Here is a 19,468-nt window from a genome sequence, read left to right as displayed (position 1 = left end):
GTTGCAGGAGAGTCCATGATGCTGGTTAACTATCCTTCCGCCTCCTCTCTGCTGTCACCTCCTCGGCACCCCTCCCCCACCCCACCAGTCTGGGTTAGATGTCGCCTTTACTTCCTCATCACCCCGGGTTTATCTCCATCTCTGATTATCACAGCACACTTTCTCCACCTCACCCAGGAGATTCTGAGGACCCTGAGGGTCCTCTCCAGGATTTGTTAACCTGAGTGAGCCTGCACCTGAGATGACGAATTGCTAAAAAGCAGGGCAGGGCAGGGCTGGGGCTAGGGTGAGCAAGTGAGGCCCCCAGGGTGCAAAATTGAAGGAGGTGCCCACGCTAGGGCTCTTGCAAGCCCAGGTCGGCATCTGAGAATGGAGGCCTCCCGAGAGGGCCTCAAGCTACCTGGCTGGGCTCACTCTGCTCTTGGCCGTGAGGCACAGAAAAGGAAAGAATATTAATTGTTGAGAACCAACCATATAGGAGCGATATATTATTTCATTTATTCCTCAAGGCAACCCTATAAAACAGGTACCGACACCCTCCTATTAAACAGGAAGAAATTGAGCTTTGTACCTGTGGATGGTCCCAGAACTAATATCATAGGGGCGGAACTCAAAGCCCAGGTCCTCCTAACGCTGAAGTCCTAGCTCTTTGTGCTACACGGCACTGCCTCTGTCAACCGTGTGTGTCTGCAGCCCCTGGTCAGGTCAGAGCAGCTCTGCAGGGCAGCTCTCTGGGGCTGCAGAGGCCCCTGCGAACACTGAGGGGAGAGAGGCCTCACCACTGGGAAGAGGGCAGGTGTTGCTCTGGCCAGTGCCCCCGAACCCTGACTCGGCAGGCTGGCTGGAGCCTGGGGAGCTCTCTGTTTCCCAGTCTCCCCTGGTGATTCCCATGCACGACCTGGAGGGGAGGCCCCTGCACTTCCTGAAGCTCCCTTCACTGCGTCTGGCAGCATCTCACGACCTCGGGTCAGGAAGTCCTCCCATGGGTCTGCCCTAATCTTCAGGCCTTGTAATGCAACCCTCCCACCCCCTTACCCGTGGAGACCCCCTGCAGGAGCTTCCTGCCGGGGGCTGTACAGACTATTAAATTGTGCTGCTGCCTGGGTGGGACCCCAGGGGGAGCAGCTGTTTTTCCTGTTGCCATAGGCGGCAGGGATGGCCCTGGGAGGGGCCTGACACTACGGGGGCTCTGCAGAGACTCAGAGGCGAGCCAAGCAGCAGGCAGGGTGGAGGTCTCCGTCAGCAGCCCTCCTCCTAGGCCTGGATGGTTCTGCTTCCCCCGCCCGACCCCTCCAGCTCTTGCCATTCCTTCTGCACTCCCGTTCCACCCAGCAGCACCACCCAGAAGTGAGACCAGGCAGGGAATAACAGGATACACAGAGGAAACCACTGAGGGGAAGCAGGTATCCGGGCCAGCCTGAGTGGGCCTCATGCGTCCCCACAAGCAGAGCCTCAGCAGTGGCTGAGCCCACGGCTGGCAGGGCATCCAGCCATGCTCCAAGTTTCCAGAGTGGAAGAGAAAGGATGCAGCTCTCAGGATGGATTCTAGGGTGCTGAGATCAGCAGGTGGCCCAGCTTGGAGCCAACCAGTCTACCCTAATGGGGAGACCAGAGGCCCACCCAGGAAACAGGGCTCAAGAGAGGCTCTTCCGGCCCCTCCCAGCTGCCACTACCTCATTACCTCCCACCTGACCTAAGTCCTCAGGTTTGGGTCCTCAACTGACCGCCCTGCCCCCCAGGGTGCCTCCAGCCCAAACCACAGACCTTCACCTATTAACCTTCCCAAGCATAGCTTGAGCCAGGGACTCTCCCTGCCCATAGCCCTGTCCCTGTGGAATTGAGGACATGCCCCTCGGTCTGGCATTCCAAGGCATCCACGGTCTGGCCCCAAATGGGAGGGCGGAGACGATTCCATCCTCACTGTTGCACCTCCCCTGCACCCACCTGACCCCAACCATTCCCACCGCTCTGCCAACACACAGGAAGTTGTTAATTAATCTTAGTTGAATGAATTCCGATGTGGAATAGTCCTTGGGTTTACGATGCTGCAGAAGGCTCTTTCTTCAGCTGACCTTTGTAGACAGGAAGTTCTGCCTTCTCTCTAGCCTAATCCCACCCTGCTTGTGGTTCATTTTCATTCCTCAGTAGAGACGGAAAGCAGTGGATTATCTTCTCCTAAATAGTAACCCTTCTTAGTCTTTAGGACTACTATTAAATCACCTTTGAGCCTCCTTTCTTCTTCAAGCTAAAAAAATCCCAGTTCTTTTCATGTTCCTTTAGAGTGTTACTCCCTGCCCTGTAATTACTTTGGCAATGCTTCTGAATTCTCTCCAACTTCTCCACACCCAGAACGAAGAAGGCACTTGAGAGCGAAACAGCAGGAACCAAACTGAGGACCTACGACGTGCCAGGGACTAACCCCCCACCCTCACTCCAAGCCAACAAATGTCTTCTGGGGAACAAAAATCACCACTGGGTTAGGGGACTTTTCCAGAGTCACTAAACTCAGATCTGTCAACTTAAAAGAATTTTCTTTCTATTGCCCTCATACAACTTCCTACGACAGAGTCTTATGGGAAAATAATGAGACTGTCATTATGTTTTTTTCTGCTTTTATCATTCCCTACCCCAACATTTAACTCTTTACATGTGTCACTGGGATCAACTAATAGATTACCCTGCTCCAAGTCTAACTCCTTACTCTCCAAGTTTACCCATTCTCAATTTGAAAGCATTAACTTGGGTCCACTGAGACCACGGGAACTTTTTTTTAAATGTTCCATTTCTTAGTATCACTCATTTCAGGCCAACTTCAGGCACCTGGGAGCAAAGAAAATAGAAAACACGTCCTCCTCCTCCAAGAGCAAAAGGCCTAACCTGGGAGCTGGATATACACGTGAGCTGTTCCAGCACTTACTAAGAAATGCTCAGTCCATCCTTGTGCCACCCCTGGGCAGGCTGTTGGAAAGTAGGAACACCAAGTCCACTGAGCAATTGCTTAGATTAAAGATGCCAAGCAGTCCGTTTAAGGAGTCAGCTGAGACCAGCCTTTGGCAAGTGAAGGCACTGCCATAAACTGGAGCAGATGATTACTGTGGGCTGCAAACTGTGGTGGGGACATGCATGCTAATGGGGGGCAGGGTAATGGGACCAGGCATCTGCGTGCTGCGTTTGCTATTTCTGTGCTGCAGCCCAGCCCGGGGTCTGCGTTCTGCTCTGTTCCCTGCTCTCAGTTTTACCTCCTCTGTTCCAGGGGCCCAGGGTGGGAAAAAATTCCAGGTTTGTACGTGGTGAACCTTTTCACTCGTTCTCCTGGGCTTTCATCTGAAGGCATGCCAGATCTTATTGTAGCGCCTTCATTTCTCTCCATCTATCAAAATCGAACTCATTCTTCAAGAACCACTTACATGCTGTCTCCAGCCTCTCTCCTCCAACCACCACCGCCCACTCTCTATTCTGGCCAAACCAGTCTGCCGGTTTACCTAAACAGACCTTACAGCTTCCCACGAGCGTTCCTTTTTCTCATCCATTCTTTCAACCTGTATCTTTTGAGAATCTACTGGGTGCCAGGCACTCTTCTGGGCACTGAGGACACAGCAGCTTACAAAACAGACAAAAATCCCTACCCTATTATGCTAAGTGAAATAAGTCAGACAGAGAAAGACAAATACTGTATGATATCACTTATATGTGGAATCTAAAAAATACAACAAACTAGTGAATATAGCAACAACAAAAAAAGAAGCAGACTCATGGATAGAGAACAAACTAGTGCTTACCAGTGGGGCGCAGGGGTGTCATACGGGTGGAGCAGTGGGAGGTACAAACTACTGGGTGTAAGACAGGCTCAGGGATGTACTGTACCACACGGGGAATATAGCCAATATTTTGTAATAACTGTCAAGAAAAAGCAACCTTTAAAATTGTATTACAATTTTTTTTAATTAAAAAAATCCCCACCCTCATTCTTGGGGGGAGAAGCTGACATTCTGGTGTCATTATTTCTCCCTGAAGGCTTTGGCCTCACCCACTCCAACTTAAACTTTAAAAAATCCAGGGCTTCCCTGGTGGCGCAGTGGTTGGGAGTCTGCCTGCCAGTGCAGGGGACACGGGTTCGAGCCCTGGTCTGGGAGGATCCCACATGCCGCGGAGCAACTGGGCCCGTGAGCCACAACGACTGAGCCTGCGCGTCTGGAGCCTGTGCTCCGCAACAAGAGAGGCTGCGACAGTGAGAGGCCCGTGCACTGCGATGAGGAGTGGCGCCCGCTTGCCGCAACTGGAGAAAGCCCTCACACAGAGACGGAGACCCAATGCAGCCAAAAATAAATAAATAAATTTAAAAAAAAAAAAAATCCAGCCCTTCCTTCAGCTGTAGGTCCTACCTCAGCTCTCCCATGAAGCCATCCCTCTTCGCCCCAAGCAGCGTCCCTCCTCACCCTGGACTTCTATTGCCTTTCCTCCATGAGCCATGTTTGGCATGTCTCAGACATTGCCTTTTATTACCCGTGTGTGTCTGTCCTACCTCCCAGCTATAGTGGGAGCTCCCCGGAGGGCAGGAAGCATGTTTGATTTACCTCTGGAGCCCTGTAGCACCCGGCACAGTGTCTGGCACAGAGGAAAAACAGCATTCAGAAAAATAATAATAATAAGGACTAAACATTGTTCTCAGTACTTAATAAGCATGCATTCATTTGACCCCGACGACGAGCCTGTGGGGTTGGCGGGGTCTTGCTGGGGGTGAAACACAGGTGGAGGTGGCAGCAGCAACAGAGGTGACAATGTTGTGTGCCCCGAGGAGCAGAGCTGGCGGATGCAGATGTGGGCTCGGAGCAGGACCTGGATTGGAGTCTTGGCTCCATCCCTTATCAGCTGGGTGACCTTGGGCAAGTGATTTCTCTTCCCTTGGCTTCTGTTTCCCTTCCAGTGACGGGGACTAATTACAGCACCCACATCACAGAAGTGCATGACGATGACATGAACTAAGGCAGACAGCACACGTCGGCACAGTGCCTGACACGCTGGAAGCACTCAACACACGGTGCCTGCTGTTATTATTATTATTATTATTATTTCCTCCTTCCAAGAATGACCCACACCTGCTTCCTGTCCCAGCTCCCCATCCCCACACACCTCCACACACACACCTCCTTGCACATCCTCAGGGGGCAGAGGAAAATATGAGTGCAATATACCGAGAAGAGACTCTTCAGTTGCTGCCTTACTCCTTCTCTTCCAACCAATGAGCCCTGAAACAAATAGATCCCAGACATCACGACTCATTTATAATAAGTCAGGCCCTTGGGACCAGGGAGGGGCTGGAAGTTCTGCTTGGGTGTTGACAGAGCAACAAAGACTCAAAACTACGAGAAATCAGGGGACAGACCGGAAGCCAGCCACAGGTGAGAGTCTATCATCTCTTCCTGGGCTACTGGGCTCAGCTCTTCATTAGAAGTCTGACACTGATGTAAAACAAACACAGACCCGCGGGCTCAAAATGTGGGCTTAAAACGACCTCCTGGGGGAAGCAGCTCTATTTACATCAGCTACTAACACTAGGGGCTTGTTTGTGCACTGCCTCTTTGATCGTTAAGCCCCCAGCACATGACCTTTGGTCAGTCCACCTTTGGCAGGTACCAGGAGCACTAAACCCTCCATATTTCTCATTCTTGACAGCAGGTGGGCTCTAGGGCGGCCTCCTTCTCCCTGGCTTTCATCTATGCATCCCCCCATTTCTGCCTGCAGCAGTGAAGCATCAATTATACACTCCAATTATGTGATTATACATATTTTCACTAATTAATAATAATTCTTGCTACTCATCCTGCCAACTCCTATTGGAGGACCCGGAGGGCATTCGAGAGAATAAGTCACAGCTTTGACACCAGGAGGGAACGAGTAAGGCCTGCAGAACTCCTGCGATGAAAGAGAAACTGAGGTATCACAAGGTACCTCCTCCAAGTCTGTGACAGAGGCGACCACTGAATCTGAGACTTGGTTTTGACTTTGTAGATTATTTACCCAAATGTATGGGCCTGCTGGATGGTGCTGCTGCCTGGAGAGGGTGCAGGAAGAAGAAAGTAGTTTAGCCCGGGGGGTAGTACTGTGTAAGTGTTAAACTGGCTGTCATTAAGGTTAAAATTTCCTCCTATTTACAGAAATTGGGATTTCTGTAAATAGGAGAGTCATACGTCAGAGTAGGATGGCCCTGGGAGATTACCTGGTCCCGATAACTTGTTTTGCAGAGGCGAAAGCTTGAAGCCCAGAGCCAGTACAAACTACAAAATCACTCAGCACCATGTCCATTGTCAAATTTAATTATCAAAACGATACAGTGAATGAGGTAAATTTTACTATCCCCATATTACAGAGGAAACTGTGGTCTTAGACTTGCCCAAGGTGACACTACTTATAAGTGACAGAACTGCAACTACACCTGGGTTCCAGTACATTCCAAAACCATTGACTTTTTCGCTGTGTCATGTTGATAACACAGCCAGTTAGTGGCAGAAGACGTGGGCACTTTGATGCAGATGACAAACCCATGAGCTCTTGGAAGAGAAGATAAGCCAAACTGACAAAGAACAAGACATTCCATCCTTAAGCTGAGTCAAATTTCATTTTGATTAGTGCAGTCAGACAGCAGGCTTAGTCATTGAAAAAAATCAATCAAAGCAGTTTTTGCACTGAACACACTGGTCAGTGGGTGGACCTGATGAGTTGAGGTCCTACAGTTCATCCAGGCTGAGTTAAAGCTTTGAGTGATGTCAGGATTAGATCTGCTCGCTCCACAGTAGAAATCTCACAGGACAGGGTCCTGCCAGCTGTGAGCATGGACCAACTCACCTACGGCCCAGCTGCCTGGGGCCATGACCAGCAGGCAGAGCTCAGCCCTGCCCCCGCCACTAGGGGGAGACCAAGGGCCAGGACCTGTTCAGGTTGACTCTGCAGCCAAGGGCAGAGGTGGCTTCACTGGACTGGAGAGTCCAGGCAGGCTCAGAACGTATATCCAGGAACAAGAAAACCTATCAGAAGGAGGCGAGGCCATGGGTCTGCTACTCTATCTATCAGCACTCCACCCCACAGTTATTTGCCCAGGAGAGAGGTAGTCACCAGCCATGCACTGAACCATCCCCATCACAGAAACAGGTCTGAGATCCCTGCCTGTCGCTTGCCCCAGCTGCTTAGTTCTGGGGAAATGTCAAAATCCCAGCATCCCAGTTCCAGCTCAGAGATCAGATGTTACCTCTCCTCCCTCTCACACCTACATTCTTTTATCAGTTCCTTTCATAGAACTGATTTGCTATACTGAGAACTAATTTTATGTATAATCTCCTATTGCCTCTACTAGAGGCTGAGGTGGTATTAAGATGTTATTGTGTACAAAAAGATGTACAAATGGTCAATAAGTACATGAAAAGAGGTTCAGCATCATTAGTCATCAGGGAAATGCAAATTAAAACCACAGTGAAATACCACTGCACACCCCTTAGAATGGCTGAACTCTAAAAGAATGAAACTCCAAGTGTTGGAAGGATGTGGAACACTACACGTACACTCTGTATGGCCCCACGAACTGGACTCTCGTCCATTACTGGTGGGAGGATAAAAGGGTACAACAACCACTTTGGAAAAATAGGCAGTTTCTTAAAAAGTTAAACATACACCTACCATAGACCCAACAATTCCATTTCTAGGTATTTCCCAAAAGAAATGAAAACATGTGTCTACACAAAGACCCATACATATACGTTCATAGCAGATTTATTTATAATACCCAAAACTGGAAACAATCCAAATGTCCATCAACAGGTGACTAGAACAGCAAATGACAGTGTCACTATACAGTCGATGGAATATTACTCAGGAAAAAAAAAGAATGAGCTACTCATAAATGCAACAAAATGGATGAATCTCAAAACATTATGCTGAGTGAAATAAGACAGATACAAAAGAGTATATAGCATTAATTCTATTTATATGTAACTCTAGGGAAAAAAAAGAAATTTAATCTAAAATGACATGAAAGCAAATCAGTGATTGACTGGGGCCAGGAGTGGTGGGGAGATTGACTAGGAAGGAGCACAGGGAAACTTGGGGTTTGGGGAATGTTTGTATCTTGATTGTGGTGGTGGTTACATGAGGCTAAACATTTGTCAAAACCCACAGAGCTCTGTACACTCCAAATAGGACCATAAATTATACCTCAGTAAAATTGGGGAAAAGGCTATATACAAGATTATTATGAACAACCTTAACTTTAGGTTTAAATGACACCTTTAAGTTAATAGCATTGAAATATAATGCAAACTTAGAATAAAAAGAATAAATGTCAAATAAACATTCAAAGAACATACGCACAGATAGGCTTATGTGTATACACACATACACACACACACACACACACACACACACAAAGATGCTATTATGATGGGCTCTGACCTAGGGACCCAGGAATACCTGAAAGCTGCCCCTAAGGAGATCCCTTAAAGAGATGGAATGTATACAAAGAAGGAAAGCAAGACAAATAAAAAGTTTTTTATCAGCCATGGCTTTGTCACCGGCCCCCACTGCAGAAGCCTCAGAGGCTAGACTGGAGCATATGGAAGGTTCCATTTGCTGGCCCAGGTGGCCTTGAGTGGTATAAAACCAAATAAGTCCCCTCCTCCAACTTCGTGCTCCTACCCCCAGGTAGGAGCTCAAATCCGGAGTCTCCAAATCTGCTCCAAATCTGCTCAAATCCGGAGTCTCCAAATCTGCTCTTCCCCTGTAAGTCACCCCCACCAGCACTCAGAGGAAAGGACCCAAAAAGCGGCACCTACTCAGACACATACTCAGGTCTGTTTCATTTCCTAGGGCATCACCCACTAGCACATGCAGTCTAATCCATGTTCAGTACATCCTTTGTAACAGGGTTCACAAATTCAAATTCCTACGGGGACCTACCTGTAAGGTAAAGAAATGGGCAAGATGGAGTGGTGGGGACTGCGGTGGGCCCAGGAACACGTGAGTCCTACGTGAATGGAGCACCATTTCTCAGAGCCAGCCCACTGTTAGCAAGTGGGAGTGCAGGACCAGTGCTGTCAGGCCTTCTGATCTTTCAATAGAAGCTCCAAATTCAAACTTTTATTTGAACTGTCTCAATTTTAAATACTGGCAACAAATTTTAAAAATTTTACACATGGTATGGGCCAGACAAAGCACATGCTCAGGCCAAAGCACTGAAGAGCCACCCAGTTGTGATACTGCTTTAGAGGCTGCCATGGTGGTGTCCAAGGGCTGTATTCCCTGCTAGAAGGATTGGATTTAACCTCCCAGTCAAGGCACAAATCCTCTATTTCTGGAAAGTTGCTCTCCAGCCCATCCTTAGATCCTCCAGTGAGTGAGAGATTGACCATTCCATTACGGGATGGTGCCTTCTCTCCTCTATCCCCTGCAGCTGGCTCTGACCATTCCTTCAGGCCTCAGCCAAGATGTTACCTACTCCAGGAAGCTTCCCCTGATCCCTCATACTTAGGTTGGCTGCTCCTCATGTATGCTTCCCTATCCCAATACCTTCCACACTGCATTACTTATCTGAGAGCTTCTGAGAGCGGGGTGCTGGCGGGGGTTGTATACCCAGGGATTAACACACACAGAGGTATATCTGCTAGCCCTTTCTGATTGCAACTGACCATAATCCATCAGCTTAGCTTAGCATAAAGGAAGTGTATTCTCCATATAAGTAGCCAGGAAGGCATAAGGCCGGATTCAGGCATGACTGGATCAGGGGTTCACCAATGTCAGCCACACCGGATCTCATGCCACCCCCCGGCTCTACTGCTCTCTGCACGGTGGCCTCCATCTCAACATCCACGTGGTAGCAAGACGGTGGCCACAGAGAGGTGATCCAAGATGTGTGTACCACCATTATCCCCTCATATGGATGAGGAAACCTAGATACAAAGGTGTTAAGTAACTTACGCTGATCACATAGCTGTGAACTGAAGGAGTAAGGAAACAAAGGAAGCAGTCTGTCTCCAGAGGCCCGGGCATTAGACACTACATAATTCTGCCCCCTTAAGAAGTGCCTTTTTCTTGGTCACTCCAGATGTGGCCTCTTATGGTCTTGGCCTAAATGATACAATATCATCGTCTGCTGCCCCCTATGACATCCACAGTGGATAATGGTGGGGAGAGAACAGAATGAGTGCAGTGAAGAAGAGAGTGGGAAACAGCGTGCACAGAGGATACCAGCCCATAGCTCAGCCCTTGGATCCTGGGGAAGATGCAACATCCAAAAAGGAGCTCTTCTACTCAATGAGGAATTGGGGACCTGAGGACGGCCTTAGATGATGGCATCTTATGCAGGTCATTGGCTAGATTGGGTGTTTCTATGGTAGAGCCATTCTCTTGGGTGTTTAGTAGGCTTTTGGTGTTTGCTTCTGGTCTGCTCCAGGGCTTAGTACCTGAAGCCAGAAATCTTGCTAAGGCATAGTCCTCGAATGTATAGCCTGGCCAGTCCTCTGCCCATCCCCCAGGCCAAGAGCTTCCTGGCCTCCATCCCGGACCCTGCATCCCTAAGGTCATTTGAAACAATGGCCTGGGGGTGGGAGGGGATTATTTGGCTCCTTGGCCCTGGCTGCATCGCTTTCATTGAGCAGGAGCTCATCACTGGAGGTGACGGCAAAGGACCTAGGGGACCAGAATGTTCCCAGGTCCCTATCTGATTTCTGCAGTTTCCCACTTTCCTGTCTTTACTCACACTAGTTTTAGTTGGAAAGGATACTTTAGTGTTCCAGTCCTGCAGGCCTCCGGATTTCTGGATTCGCAGCCGTTTTGAATTTCAGGTCATGGGCAGGAAGTAGCTCTCTCAGTCAAGCTCGAGGGGCTTTTTAAGGCTTTTAGCCCTCTGCTTTCAAGCAAGCCAGTTTCAACCCAAGCTTGTCACTTTCTAATAGGAAATTGCTGCACGTCCCTTCCGTGTAACAAGGACTCTGACCTTTCAGCCCAGGGTACACGCGTCCTCACTGCCCTGCACGCTCCCTCCACTCAGGGTGGCCTGTCACTTGCACATCCCCACTACTGGAACTAACATCAGTTTTGTTTAAAAGTAACAAAAGAAACACAACTATCCTCAGTGAAAAGAAAGGTGTCGGCTCGTAGGTCTGAAAGTCCAGGGTCTGGCTCCAGGCACAGCCGGATTCGGGGCCTAAAACAACATCATCAGGACCCGGTCTCTGCTTCTTAGGTCTGTTCTCACCCACGTTAGTCTTGTCTCAAGTTCCCTGTGGTTAGCAACATGCTTGCCTACAGTTCCAGACCTATATCCTCACCAATTTATGTCCAGCAGGTTAAAGTTAGACTATTTCTTCTCCAACAGTCAAACAAAAACCCTGAGTTCACTCTCACTGGACCAGATTGGTCATCTGTCCATCCTTGAACTAATTACATCGCCCTGGAGGTGCAGCGCTCTGATTGGCCAGGCCTGATCGCATGCGTGGGAGACCAAAACAACAGAAGTCCATACGACAGATGCTCGGTAAGTATTTACCCTGTGAATGAACAAATGACGGACTGACCCTCTGAACAGGAGTGGGAAAGTATTCTGGAAAGAAAGCACACAGGTGTTTTCTTCCTCACTCAAGGAAGTCTAACCCAGCAAAAGAAAGACTGTGTTCTGAGAATCTTTTTACGTTAACAGTGAATTCCCAGTTATCAATATGTGGCAGATTCCTTCTGGATTATCCAGGTCACAGGTTTAACCCTAGGCCAGAGCCCCTGCCGCTGCAGGGTTCCAAGCAGAACTCAGAGGCCAAACTAAATTACTTTCAAGTTCCCTTCAAACAAAAAGGCTTTATCGCATTGCTATAGACTGTACTGTGTCCTCCTAAAATTCACATGTTGGAGCCTTAGCCCCTAATGTGACTGTATGTAGAGGTAAGACCTTTATGGATGTAATTAAGGTTAAATGGAATCAGAAGGGTAGTGCCCTGATGTAATAGCATTAGTGTCCTTATAAGAAGAGGAAGAGAGACCGGAGCTTGTTGTCTCCACACATACACCAAGGAAAGACCATGTGAGCACATAACAAGAAGGCAAGGAAGACCAGCCAGGAAGACCGCTGTTACCAGGAACTGAACCCTGCCAGCACCTTGATCTTGGACTTCCCAGACTGCAGAACTCTGAGAAATACATGTCTGTTGTTTAAGCCGCCCCCTCCATGATATTTAGTTAGGGAAGCCCGAGTTGGCTCAGACTCCCATATTCCAGCCATCACACGGCGTGTACTCAGGCCATGTGAGTTCACTTTAACATCTGTCCAAGCACAGCAGACATAGGAAAGCAAATCCACTTTTGGCAGGAGCAGGCAGGCAGTGGGGCTGGGGCGGGAGATCACACAGATCCTCCAGCGCCAGACCTAAGTAGTTGGATGTACGCGTCCGTGCACGTGTGTACACACCTCATACGTGCTTTGGGGTGATCCGCCTTGCCGCCTCCAGCCACCGGTATGGATACTCGGGCCCTGACAGTCCTGGCGGGGCGATCACACTTTAGCACCTGATATAAAACTACGCAATGTGTGGACTGCCTGCAGCTTCCTATTGACCTTGACTTTCAGCTTTGCTCAGGGGTTGTCTGAGGTTGGGTTCCCTAGAAGCAGATCCTGAGAAAAAGAAGCCCGTGCAGGGTATTTATTTATTTACGAGGGGAGTGCTACTTGGAGAAACTGATCAAGTAGCAGGCCCGTTGGAACAGAGAAGGGGAAGAAACCAAGGAAGGCTGTGATTTCAAGTGAAGTCTCAGCCTCAGCCTGATCCCATGGAAAGCTCTGCAGTGTCATTGACACTGCAGAGATTTTTTTCCCCAACTTGAGGCAAAGGTACTGGGCTCTTGTACCCCCAGAAGCGGTGGGTGGAGGTGACCGGGGTTGGCACCTCCCAGGCACGTGCTGGTCAGGTGGCTCCAGGAGCCCTGGAGCAATCCTCTGAAGGCTGTGTGAGCAATCCCTGAGCAGGGAAACACACACATAGATCATGAGAGGGACACGAAGGGACTGGGGCCGGGCACCGCCTGTGTCCACTAAAGGTGCAAAAGCACAGATCGGGTGCAGGCACAGAGGAAGTGAGGGCTTCCAGCTCCCAGGTTCCTAACTTTGAGATGTTTGCCTCCAGCTCTGCCACCTCACTCCCTTCCTGGTGTGTGGTCTTCCCTTGGTTCCATCTCCCCCAGACAGCTCCAGGCTAGAGACAGTGTGACTTGCCGGAAATGGCCCTCCCGCTCGCCCAGGGCCTGAGCGACAAGCAGGGCACAACGTCCTGATTTCCCCTGAATGTCTGGCTCTGCCACAGCTTCGTCCTCAACAGATGGATTATAGCAAGTTCGCTCTCTGTATCAGTCACGTCACAAATCATTAAGCATATTGACACAGAGTGGAGCCAGCATGTGCACTGGCAAAGGGGCAGGTGTTTTTCCACTGCCGAGAGGGGAAGGGCCCTGCCCTGCTCTCAATCTTCAGGAGTCCTGGCCCCTCCAGGGGCCCAAGGCCAGCGACCCCATCCAGCTCCTTAGGCCCACAGGGTAAGCAGGTGATTTATCTACATCCCTATAGGGCCCTTCCACAGGCCACAGATTTGCTCTGCTGGTCTGCAGAAGCCAGAGACAGGAGGGCCAAAAGTTGGCCTCAGGGCCTCAACACATATGGACTCAGACCCACCTTCAAGGAGCCCCCAAGTTACTCCAAGGTCATCTCTTCCAACCCCTGCCTCTGGGCAGGACCATACTTTCTGATGTCATGAGAATCTCAGCACTTCCTAATGTTACCTCATAATTCTCACAAAAAAAAACTGATGCAATTCATAGTTTTATTGGTATCTTAGAGAGGAGGCCCACAGAAGTCCAAGGTCACACAGCCAGAAGGTAGCAGGGGCTGGGTTTCAAACTCCAGTCTGTCTGGCTTGACCGTCAGTGCCGTTAACCACCAAGCTGTACTCTTTGCCTTTCAGCTGAGGCTGCCCCTCTGTAATTCTCTTAGACAGTCCTCCGTATAAGTGCTTTCTGACATCTATATTCATGCCCTTGATTTGTAACTTAAACCCACTTCTTCTCTCTCAGAGTCCATCTTTACAATAAGCTTCATTCACTAGTGGACAGATGTTTGCTCAGCCCACTGCCTTTCCCAGATACACTTTTAATGTTGGTTTTAGCACAGGTGGGGGAAGAAGGAAGGGGATAAGAGCAGAGAGGATTACGTGGTAGACAGAATAATGCCCCCCCCAAAGGAATCCATAGCCTCACTCTCAGACCCTGTGAATTGTTACCCTACCTGGTAAAGGGGACTTGGCAAATGTGGTTAAAATAAGGCTCTTCAGATGGGAAGATTATCTTGGATTATTTGGGTGGACCCAATAATAAGGGTTATTATCAGAGTTAACAAGGGTCCTTAGAAGAGGAAAGCAGGAGTGTGACGATGAAAGCAGAGGTCAGGGAGAGATCTGAAGATGCACCATTGCTGGCTTTGAAGATGGAGAGAATGAGCCAGGGAATGACGGCAGCCTCTCCTCTAGAAAAGGCAAGAAAGTGGATTTTCCTGTCAGAGCCTGCAGAAGGAATGCAGCTCAGCTGACACCTTGACTTGAGCCCAGTGAGACTGGTTATGGACTTCTGACCTCAGGAACTCTAAGAGATTAAATCTGTGTTGTTTTAAGCCACTCAGCTTGTGATCATTCGTTACAGCATCAAGAGGAAATTAACACATGAGGTAAAACAAGAACATTGCCCATTTAGGGGTCTATTCTGGTGGCAGATTTCCCCAGGATCATAAAATCTGGGCGCTGAAAGGAATCATTAGAGCTCACCCAGCCCCACTTTCTCATTTTATACAGGAGTAAACTGTAATATTGACCATTCCTCTGTACCTCAGTGTCTCTATCTGTAAAATGGGCTTATCCACGGCTACCTCTCAGGAGTTTGTGAGCAGTAAATAAAAGACTACCTGGGGGCTTCCTTGGTGGCGCAGTGGTTGAGAGTCTGCCTGCCAATGTAGGGGACACGGGTTCGGGCCCTGGTCTGGGAGGATCCCACATGCCGTGGAGCAACTGGGCCCATGAGCCACACTACTGAGCCTGCGCGTCTGGAGCCTGTGCTCCGCAACGGGAGAGGCCGCGATAGTGAGAGGCCCGCGCACCGCGATGAAGAGTGGCCCCCGCTCGCCGCAACTAGAGAAAGCCCTCGCACAGAAACGAAGACCCAACACAGCAAAAATAAATAAATAAATTAATTAATTAATTAATTAATTAAAAAAGACTACCTGTCACCTAAAGAGCTATAAAAATGTAAGCTATTGTCACAAGAGAAAGAAGGTCAAGATTTGCCAAGGCCACACATCTCGCTGGCAGCAGAGCCAGGGCCCTGCTTGCAGACTCAGGTAACCCTCTCAGTGTTCTCCATACTTAATGTTCCATTTCATCAGCCAGCAAACAGGTATTTGTTGAGGCAGGAGCCTGAAGCAAAAGGGAGTGGGGAAAGCTCCTCAAAATGCTGCCACGAATCTCCAGAAAACCAGCTCCCAGGAGCACTGACCCCCCCATCAGCTGAGCTTGACCTTGCAGGCTTGTATATCCATGCGGTCCAGCAGCACGTGCATGTCGTGGTCCACAGGCAGAGTATCACACACACACACACACACACACACACACACAAAGAAGCAACACCCCCTCCCCTCTGCCAAAAATCAAATAGCTCCCCAAACCATCCCTACCTCCTCCTCCAGGAAGTCTTCCTAGAGAAATAGAGGAGAGTCATCTGCTCCTGAACCTTACCTTCCTGGACAGGACACCACCCTGTTACTAAACATGCTTGCTGTGCTCTGCTGCCTGTTCTCTGCCCATCGTCCCTCCATCTCTCATCTGCATCACCTGTCCATTGGGGGACTGGGAGGTCCTGAGTCCGTGGTGCCCCCTTGGTACAGATCCCAGCCAACACCCTGTGCAAATCAGGATCCACTTGCACAAACCTGAGAGCGATGCTTCTTACATTCTATACCCGAGGTGCCTCGCTGGCCTCACCTTGTCCAGGCCTGTGGGACAGTGTGCGAGTATGTCCCCGTCACCTTGCCATCCCTGAAGTCCTCCCCACGCTGCCCCCACTGCAACTTCTCCTGACCCCCCCCGACACAGAACCTTCCAGCCCGCCCTCCAACCACCCGCACCCTCTAGGCAGCCTCACTAATGCCTGAAGCTCCTCACACGACCCTCTTGACAACTCCCCTGACTCCTGATGTCCTAGGTCTCTGGCTCCGAGAGCAGAATCTCGTGGCTCCTGCAAAAGCCACCATGGGACAATTGTGCTGTGATTTTCAAAGGAAATTGAAATCCCCTCTTGGACTTCCCTGGTGACACAGTGTTAAGAATCCGCTTGCCAATGCAGAGGATACGGGTTCGAGCTCTGGTCCAGGAAGATCCCACATGCTGGGGAGCAACTAAGCCCCTGTGCCACAACTACTGAAGCCCGCGCGCCTAGAGCCCGTGCTCCGCAACAAGAGAAGCCACCGCAATGAGAAGCCCACACACCGCAACGAAGACCCAAGGCAGCCAAAAATAAATAAATTTATTTTTTAAAAATCTATTAAAAAAAAAAGAAAAAAAACTAGGAAAGGGAAGATGTTCAAAGGGACATAAGGGCAAAGGCAGGGGGATGGGAATGAGGGGTGTGAGCAGGAACAAGGGGGGTCCCCGCACAGTGAGAGCCCTGACCCGCTGAGAGGGCTGGGTGCAGGGAGAACAGAGGACAGTCATGTCTCCCCACACACCCTTCCCCTGTTCCCTGACCCGCCCACCCCCTCTCCCTCCCTCTGCCCCCTCTTCCGTCTGCTACTGGGCTCCTGTGTCCCCATCCACCCCAAGTCCTTCCCGAGGCTGCTGTCTTGATCCCTGCCTAAGGTTTCCTGAAGGCCCAGGTTGATCAAGGTGGTCCAGGTCAGGAGTGATGCTGAGAGATTTTCCAAGGCAGCCTGAGCTCTAATCGCTGGAGCAAGGCCTCGGATAGATTGGCTGTCCTCCAGACAGCAGTGGGATGGCCCTGGCCAGGAACCCCACTGGGGAACTGCCTCCTTACTTTGTCCTTCCAAGTTTGGGGGAAGCTGGAAGTCCTGTCCTCCTCTGGGTGGCCCTTGCTCCTCCAGTGAGAGGTGGAGCCTTGAGACCAAGGTGGCCTTTGAGACCTCCAGTGTCATTCTGAACTCTTCTCTGATGCTGGGGGTGGGGTCGGGGGTCACCCCATCAAAGGCCTCTTTACTCCAGATCAGGCAAACCAATTCTGTCACTGGCCTCAAAGAAAAGAAGCCTAGAGACCTCATGGAGATTTTTGTGAATTCTTCCCCCCACCACGCCATCTGCATTTCCTTCTTGGAAATCTCAGTTCTCAGATGATTTCTTCTGCCCCAGCCACTCAAGTAGGGACGCACTGAAGTGAGAGCAGGGACGATGCACCTTGTCTGAGCTCAGACTAAAAGCTGTGGGCCTGGCAACATCATCTGTCCCATCTAACCCATCAGTAGGAGGTCTGAATGTCCTCAGGTCACCCTTCTGAACTCGAAAGCTTTCACTAAAGAAGTCCTGGGATTTCAGAGGTTTGAAGAAGCTTCTGTCTCCCTGGCATTCCCTCCTCGCTCACCAGCCCCTGCTGCCTTCCTGAGCCTCAGCTGCCCTGGCTGTAGGCAGAATCACCTAGGAGATGTTTGGGTAAGGAGATGCTCGGTCTCCGCCCCTATAGATGGGGTTGGGTGAGTCTGGGGTTGGCCAGGCATCCCAAAGGTTGAGAACCTCTGTGATGGTGGGTCCTAGAAAACCACCATTGGACAGATGAGAACCCAAATCAGAGGAGAAGTGACCATCCCAGACCCCTGGTGAAGGAGGCCGGCCTAGAGACCGGTCCTCTGACTTCTAGCCCGGTGCTTCCTTAGCCTCTCCATAGCGAAGGTTGTCTTCTCCACACCAGCTTGGCCCCGTCAGCCCTCAGCACAGAGGTAAAATGACACAGGTGGCCCCGGGGCACCCCAGCCCTCTGCTGCCTGCTCCCTTCCCCCTTCCCCATCGGGCACCCTCTCCCCACCTGGCCTCAGCCTCAGGCAGCTGCAGAACAAAACAAACGCTGGCTCCCAGTGGTCAGAAGACTGAATATTTTTCCTCTCAACTTTTAACTACAAAAAGATTTCATCCTTATAGCAAATCTCAAAGAATAAGATAATAATAGCCCATATACCAAAATCTACATTCTCCAATTAACAGTTAGTCAATTTTGCTTTATCTATGTGTTTTTCTCGACTGTTTGAGTGGAAGCTGCAGACATCAAGACAGCACACTCCTAAATGTTTCAGCCTGTACCTCTTTTTTTTTTTTTTAATTAATAGCTACTTTATTTATTTATTTGTTTATTTATTTATTTTTAGCTGTGTTGGGTCTTCATTTCGTGCGAGGGCTTTCTCTAGTTGCGGCAAGCGGGGGCCACTCTTCATCGCGGTGCGCGGGCCTCTCACTGTCGTGGCCTCTCCCGTTGCAGGGCACAGGCTCCAGACGCGCAGGCTCAGCAGTTGTGGCTCAAGGGCCCAGTTGCTCCGCGGCATGTGGGCTCTTCCCAGACCAGGGCTCGAACCCGCATCCCCTGCATTAGCAGGCAGATTCTCAACCACTGCGCCACCAGGGAAGCCCCAGCCTGTACCTCTTAAAAAGGACATTCTCCTACGTAACCAAGATGTCATTATCACACCTAAGAAAAATTAATAATTTCCTAATATTATTTAATATCCAGCCCATATTAAATTTCCAGTTGTCCCAGAAATGTCTTTTACAGCTGTATTTTAACAGCAGACTACAAAGGTCAAACACTGCATTTAGTTGTTATGTGTATTTAATCTTCTTCTATCTAAAATAGCATCCCCTTCCCCCCTACACCGGCCCTTTTTTTGTTATGACATCAACTTTTTGAAGTGATTGAGCTGATGATCTTGCAAAATGTCCCACTTTTTGAGCTTGCCTGGTTATTTCCTTATGGTGCTATTCAACTTGTCACTTTATTCCCTGTATTTCCTGTAAACTGCACATTAGATCCTCAGCTTGATTAGATTCAAGTTAAAGATTTCAGGTAAGAAAACATCAGTGGTCGAAGCTTCTGAGATGGCCCCCATTGATCCCTGCCTCCTGGCATTCACACCCTGTGTAGTCCCCTCTCCTTGAGCACGGGCTGGGCTTTGTGACTCGCTTCTAATAAATAGAATATGGCAGAAATAATGAGATGTAGCTTCTGAGATTAGATTATAAAAAACTGTGGCTTCTGTCATGGCTGTTCTCTCTCTCTCTCTCTCTCTCTCTCTCTCTTTCTTGGATCCCCCATCCTGGGGGAAGCCAGATGCCATGCCATGGGGCACCCTGTGGAGGGGTCCACGTGGCTAGGGTCTGAGGTCTGCCAACAACCGCATGAGTGAGCTTGGAAGCAG

Source organism: Balaenoptera physalus (assembly GCF_965194825.1).
Source record: "Balaenoptera physalus genome assembly, chromosome: 10".
Taxonomy (NCBI): Eukaryota; Metazoa; Chordata; class Mammalia; order Artiodactyla; family Balaenopteridae; genus Balaenoptera; species Balaenoptera physalus.
Note: the sequence above shows the minus strand (reverse complement) of the source record.